This window comes from Lepidochelys kempii, chromosome 13, assembly GCF_965140285.1.
Source record: "Lepidochelys kempii isolate rLepKem1 chromosome 13, rLepKem1.hap1, whole genome shotgun sequence".
Taxonomy (NCBI): Eukaryota; Metazoa; Chordata; order Testudines; family Cheloniidae; genus Lepidochelys; species Lepidochelys kempii.
In genome coordinates this window covers 36,648,074-36,655,468 of record NC_136392.1, presented here as the reverse complement: position 1 = coordinate 36,655,468, position 7,395 = coordinate 36,648,074, and the positions used below count along the sequence as shown (strand labels likewise).

General features: G+C 42.1%; 1 pseudogene; it reads left to right on the top strand.

Annotated features, from left to right (window-relative positions):
• The first annotated feature begins 3,164 nt into the window (after window positions 1-3,164).
• Window positions 3,165-7,180, top strand: LOC140896759 (olfactory receptor 10A5-like; annotated as a pseudogene).
• Window positions 7,181-7,395: the final 215 nt, after the last annotated feature.

The window sequence follows — 7,395 nt, the reverse complement described above, 5'->3', positions numbered from 1 at the left end:
CCAGAGACTTAACAAGCCAGCAGTTTATTCCATCACTGCTACAAGCTAATCCAAGAACTTTGCCGTTATTATATGTATTCGATTCTTTTAACCAATTTTAACTCTCACCTTCCTTTCTTTCTTTTTATATATAAACCTTTAGATTTTAGATACCAGAGGACTGGTAACAGAGTGATTATTGGATAAGACCTGAGTTATATATTGACCTGGGTACCTGGCTGGTCCTTTGGGATCAGAATAAGCCCTTTGTTTGATTAAATTGGTTTTAAATAACCACTCATCATTAAGTCTAGTGGTTTTTGTGGTGGTACAAGGACTGGAATACCTATGGAGACTGCTTTTCTGACTTCTTGTTAGCCAGTGGGGGTGGTGGAATCCAATGGATTCCAGTTTGGTATATTTTATGGGAGAATAACCACCATTTTTGGAGTGTGTCTGCCCTATATCTCGGCAGTTTGTCCCAAATTTGGTATTCTCAGTTGTAATTCACAGAGGCAAGGTGACAGCATATCATTACAAAGTGCAGAAAAATGTTTCTCCCACATATACTTGGTGATCACAGCTTCAATATTTCCTAATCTTAGAGCCCAGTGCCACCAGTTTCCAAAAATATATCATATATTTCATTTTGGCAGCAGATTCAAATGACTTCCACAGTGCCACATAATGGACCAACTTTGTCTTTTCAAGCAATATTTCATAAAACTTCCTATAATTAATTAATTTTGGGATGGAATTCTGTGAAAGGTCCTTCCTGAGTTCCCTTGTCATAATCTGTAGCTGTTTTTTTATGATGAAAACAATCTGCATCCCACTAAATTCTTTTATCTTTCACAGGGTAAGAAGAACTCTTTCTGGTAGCCAGATCAACCTGTAATTTTTGCATAATAGCATGAGTGATATTCAGGGATAGACCTTCATCACTAAAATCTAAAAATGGATTTTTTTAACCCTAGCAGATAATTAGAGGAGAGATTTTCTTTAAATTAGATTTAACCAATGGATTCCATTTAATACACCTCACCATTAAGGCTTTACAATTAAAGGTGGAATGCTCTCCAGTAGGGGTCAACCAATAAGCTGGGTCCGTTAATTTTTAACCTGTCGAGTTTGGTGGTCACTATAGGATTTAAGGGCAACTGAAAACTTAGAAAAACAAGGCCCACTTAAAATTGGGGCTGCAATATAATCCCTCACACTCTACCCTCTAAGAAAGAGATAAGTAACATGCCCCACCAGGAATAAAATGACTTGCAGGGGGAGAACCAATTTCAATACTATTAGCCAAAACTCCTGCCTCAGAACCACTGCATTGGTATAACAGCCCTGACAACCCCCAGTACACACAGATCATAGGTTGGGCTGCCAGAATCATGAGGTAGTCTTAGAAATCATGAGACTTTAACCAATAATGACTTTGGAGCCTTTTTATTTGCCTTCTGGTGTCACAGCCTTTAGAGTCCCATTTTCAAGTTTTTCTCCACAACTATGAGGTCTAGAAACTTGGTTATTTTTATTGACAACTGAGATTCTCATCTAACCGCATGAATCCAGAAGCAAGGGCAATCACAAAAGCACCAAATGTCAGCAAACTTGTGATTAGATTACAAGAGTTGGCCAGTTATCTAATTCTATATGATGATTTAGCTGATGTGTAGATATATTATAGTGTACACCATCCTACGCAATTGCATGTCAGGGATACAGTGAACTCTGGCTTCCTGACTCCAGTACCCGACCTAGTGGACCATGTTGCCTATAAATGATTTCATTTTAGATAAATAGATAGATAGATTGTATGGAGAGAGAGAGAGAGAGAGAGAGAGAGAGAGAGAGATGTGTATGGGAACATGTATAAATAATTTCTATGCCTAGAGTTTTCAAATTATCCTAAGGGAATGAGGCATCTCCCATTTAATTTCATATACTGACTGGTTACATATACTGACAGTGAGAATAAGAAGGAAGAGAAAATGCACATGCTACATTTTATTTTTTCTCATCTTCATTTTATCTCCAGTCCTGATATTTATTCCCATACGTTTTGTGCAAATAAGAAATTGTCCCCTACTGGAAGGAATGAGACCTGCTCTGTGTGTGTGTGTACACATGCACACACACGCTGCCCCCTGTTGGGGGAAAGATATTTTCTTGATCTGTATGGGTGTCTGTCATAAATATAAAGGGAAGGCTAACCACCTTTAAATCCCTCCTAGCCAGAGGGAAAACCCTTTCACCTGTAAAGGGTTAAGAAGCTAAAGATAACCTCACTGGCACCTGACCAAAATGACCAATGAAGAGACAAGATACTTTCAAAGCTGGAGAGGGGGAGGGGAAACAAAGGGTTCTCTCTGTCTGTGTGTGTTTTTTGCCGGGACCAGAGCAGTAATGCAGGTCAGAACTCCTGTTAAGGGTTAATAAGCAATCTAGTTAGATATGCGTTAGATTCTGTTTTGTTTAAATGGCTGAGAAAATAAGTTGTGCTGAATGGAATGTATATTCCTGTTTTTGTGTCTTTTTGTAACTTAAGGTTTTGCCTAGAGGGATTCTCTATGTTTTGAATCTGATTACCCTGTAAAGTATTTACCATCCTGATTTTACAGAGGTGATTCTTTTACTTTTTCTTCAATTAAAATTCTTCTTTTAAGAACCAGATTGCTTTTCCTTGTTCTTAAGATCCAAGGGTTTGGGTCTGTGTTCACCTATGCAAATTGGTGAGGATTTTTATCAAGCCTTCCTCAGGAAAGGGGGTGTAAGGCTTGGGGGAATTTTGAGGGGAAAGACGTTTCCAAGTGAGCTTTTCCCCTGTTATATTTGTTGGACACTTGGTGGTGGCAGCAATAAAGTCCAGGGACAAAAGGTAAAATAGTTTGTACCTTGGGGAAGTTTTAACCTAAGCTGGTAAAAATAAGCTTAGGGGGTTTTCATGCACGTCACCACATCTGTACCGTAGAGTTCAGAGTGGGGAAGGAACCTTGACAGTGTCTCATTTCTGTAGGTGTGGGGAGTGGGGAGAGAGAGGGGATTGGGAAATCAGAGAGTTGTAAATAAGCAAACACTCAGAGCTACAAAGGGTTCACATAAGCAATTCTATCAGGGACCATAGGAATAAACAGAAGCATTTACGTATTAATGTCCTGAACCTGGCTGGTGCTGGTAACGCGATGTTCCCATTGAGGTTAGTGGGAGATGAAGGCCTTCCATCCAGCCACTCGCAGGATAGGACCTTCTTATCTGTTGGGTTTATTTTTAAAGCTGAAGGATAAATGACAATTTACCTTCAAAAGATACTGAATTAAATCCAGAGTGTTTAAGGGAACCTGTCTTTGGAGACTCAGAAAGCAGCTGATATATGTCAAATCCACCCAGACCTTCATTCACAGCAGATGCAGGAGCATTACCTGGATGTAGAGGTAAGTCTGTTGTGGTTTGAATTTCATCTGAGGGTTTGATATTCAGGGGTCTGTTCTGCTCCTGGTTAGACGGATTCAGCCTTGCTAGGGTAGTCCTAGTCACTCGTGGAGCTGAGAGGAGAACACGGGACATTTATTTGAGAATGAAACAACAGAAATCAATGACAAAGCCTCAGCCTCTGCTCTTAGTTGTTCGAGGGTGTTGTGTGTTCTGAGTCAATGACGACTCGAGATTGTAAAATAACAGGCTGAACTGGGATTTTTAATCAAATATTTATCAGTCAGAGATTTGTACAGCACAATACAAAAGGATAGTAACGTTTCCACCCTTGATGTAAGATCTTCACTGTAACTGGAAGGTCACCCAGTTTCCATTTCCCAAATAAGTTCTCATACCTGTGTCATTATGTAGGGTTTCCAAACAAAGAAAACCTCTTTGCTAAAAGAAACACACATTCTGATGGCATTTCTATACATTCTCAGTTTACCTGATTTATATGTGAAGGCATAATTATTTACAGCTGAGAGGACTAACAATTTTTCAAGATAATATCTTTCAGTGAGTCTTTATTCCCCCACAATCGTTCTTCCCTATCTGATGTAACAATATGTTATCATTTTATGTGTGTGTGTGTGCGTGCGTGTGTTTTAAGAGGATGGTACCCATGAATATCTGGAGTTTTATAGAGATAGAGACACTATGGATTATTATATTCAGTCTAAAGCACAGAATTCCTGAATAGGGTTACATATCAGCCAGGAACCAGTGTTCTGGGCCTTAGAATTCAACATACTCTTTGTTAATATCCTAAAAATTCCAAATAATAGTTAATATACAAATGGATCAAATATTGAGACAAAATAGGACTAAAAGGGTTAATATTTACTAACATATACTAACAAGGGTAATCACTGAGTAACTACTCTGAATTGAAATGTCTGATTCCAGATTTACACTGTGGCAATCTGAGTCTCAGAGCAGAGTTTGTATTTTTCTTTTAATGGCATGTTACTAGATAGAAAGGTAGATAGATAGATGTATATGGGGCTAGCTAGCTAGCTCGATGCTGATGTACATAGTCACAGCTTTGTTGAAGTGAGTGTGGCTACACCAGTTTATACCAGCTGATGAAACTAAAACGACTAAGGGATAGATTTTTAAATATGTATGTGCTGAGTGGGATTTTCTAAAGTACCTAGGTACCAAACACTCTTCGATTTCACTAGCTGTTGGGTGCCTAGCTGCTTTTGAAAATCCCACCAAACAACTCAATATCTTTAAAAAATCCAACCACAAAAGACTAAAAGAGCTTGGCTCATTTAGCTTAGGCTGAGAAGGGATCTGATTGCCCTGTATAAATGCACCAGGAGAGTAAACATCAGGCAGGGTGAAGAGCTATTGAAGCTAATGGATAATGCTGGCACAAGAAAAAAAATGGGGATAAACTGGCTGTGAGTACATTTAGTCTGGAAATTAGAAGAATGTTTCTAACCATCAGAGGAGGGAGGTTCTGGAACAGTCTGCCAATAGGGGCAAACAATCTAATTAGTGTTAACATGGAGCTGGATCCTTTTATGGTTGGGATTACACAATGTGGTTCCCAGTGAGAGCAGAGAACTGGACTTGATGAGTCAGGTGGTCTCTTGCAGTCCTATGAGCTGGCCCCTAATGACCACATGGAAATTCTTTTTTCTCCTCCTTCCACAGATCATAGAATCATAGAATCATAGAATCATAGAATATCAGGGTTGGAAGGGACCCCAGAAGGTCATCTAGTCCAACCCCCTGCTCAAAGCAGGACCAATTCCCAGTTAAATCATCCCAGCCAGGGCTTTGTCAAGCCTGACCTTAAAAACCTCTAAGGAAGGAGATTCTACCACCTCCCTAGGTAACGCATTCCAGTGTTTCACCACCCTCTTAGTGAAAAAGTTTTTCCTAATATCCAATCTAAACCTCCCCCACTGCAACTTGAGACCATTACTCCTCGTTCTGTCATCTGCTACCATTGAGAACAGTCTAGAGCCATCCTCTTTGGAACCCCCTTTCAGGTAGTTGAAAGCAGCTATCAAATCCCCCCTCATTCTTCTCTTCTGCAGGCTAAACAATCCCAGCTCCCTCAGCCTCTCCTCATAACTCATGTGTTCCAGTCCCCTAATCATTTTTGTTGCCCTTCGCTGGACTCTCTCCAATTTATCCACATCCTTCTTGAAGTGTGGGGCCCAAAACTGGACACAGTACTCCAGATGAGGCCTCACCAATGTCGAATAGAGGGGAACGATCACGTCCCTCGATCTGCTCGCTATGCCCCTACTTATACATCCCAAAATGCCATTGGCCTTCTTGGCAACAAGGGCACACTGCTGACTCATATCCAGCTTCTCGTCCACTGTCACCCCTAGGTCCTTTTCTGCAGAACTGCTGCCTAGCCATTCGGTCCCTAGTCTGTAGCTGTGCATTGGGTTCTTCCGTCCTAAGTGCAGGACCCTGCACTTATCCTTATTGAACCTCATCAGATTCCTTTTGGCCCAATCTTCCAATTGGTCTAGGTCCTTCTGTATCCTATCCCTCCCCTCCAGCGTATCTACCACTCCTCCCAGTTTAGTATCATCCGCAAATTTGCTGAGAGTGCAATCCACACCATCTTCCAGATCATTTATGAAGATATTGAATAAAACCGGCCCCAGGACCGACCCTTGGGGCACTCCACTTGATACCGGCTGCCAACTAGACATGGAGCCATTGATCACTACCCGTTGAGCCCGACAATTTAGCCAGCTTTCTACCCACCTTATAGTGCATAAGCTGGACCAGTGATGAGCTAGACCAGTGAAATTGCACAGCAGAATCACAGCATGCTGACCTACTTCTTTTTTTTTCAGATTCTGGAGACATCCAGAGACCTGAGCAATACTTTGTGTAAGTTTCTCCATTTTCTATACCATCACCGTGACAGGAAACATCCTCATCATCTTCATGACAGTATTGGACCCAGCCCTCCACACCCCCATGTATTTCTTCCTCCAGAACCTATCCTTCCTGGAGATCTGCTACACCTCGGTCACCATCCCCAAGATGCTGGCCAATTTAATCTCTGAGGAGGGGGGCATCTCCTTCACTGGATGCACTGCCCAGATGTATTTCCTCCTTTCTCTTGGGACAGCAGAGTGCTACCTGCTGGCTGCCATGGTGTATCACCGCTACAGAGCCACCTGCTCCCTTCTGCACTACACTCTCCTTATGAACCACAGGGCCTGCGCCAAGATGGCCGCTGCTTGCTGGCTCTGCGGAATTCTGATGCCACCAGACAATGTGGCTTGGACCTTTTCCTTGCCCTATTGTGAGCCCAATGAGATCAACTACTTCTTCTGTGACATCTCCCCAGTTCTGAAGCTGGCCTGTGGGGACACCTTGACGAAAGAGGCCTCCATCCTAGCCCTCAGTGTTTTGATCAACCTGTCCCCCTTCTTGCTGGTTGTGGTGTCCTATGCTCGAATACTCTCCAGGTTCCCGAAGACCCCATCTGCTGAGGGAAGGCACAAGGCCTTCTCGACCTGCTCCTCTCATCTCACTGTGGTCACCTTGTTCTACAGTTCAGCCTGTGCTATTTACCTGCGGCCGAAGTTCAACCACACAGTGGAGGTGGATATGTTGATCTCTTTTTTATTCTGTCCTCGCTCCAGTGCTGGACCCTGTGATCTTCAGTCTGAGGAACAAAGAGGTGAAGAGTGCCCTGAGCAGACTCAGGGGAAGAAGGAGGTTTTCATGAATCATGTAAAAAAATTGGGGCAGTCCAGTTCAAATTAGGGCTTTAAAAATAAAGTAAAGTTACCAAATTATTGAATCTGCCTGGGTTTTTCTATTAAATACGCCATAGGTTCACTTCTCAGTTCAGCCACCGACACCCTGTGCAATACATAGTTCCACAGGGAGACAAGGTAGGGGAGGTGATATTTTTTATTAGACCAGCTTCTGCTGGGGAAA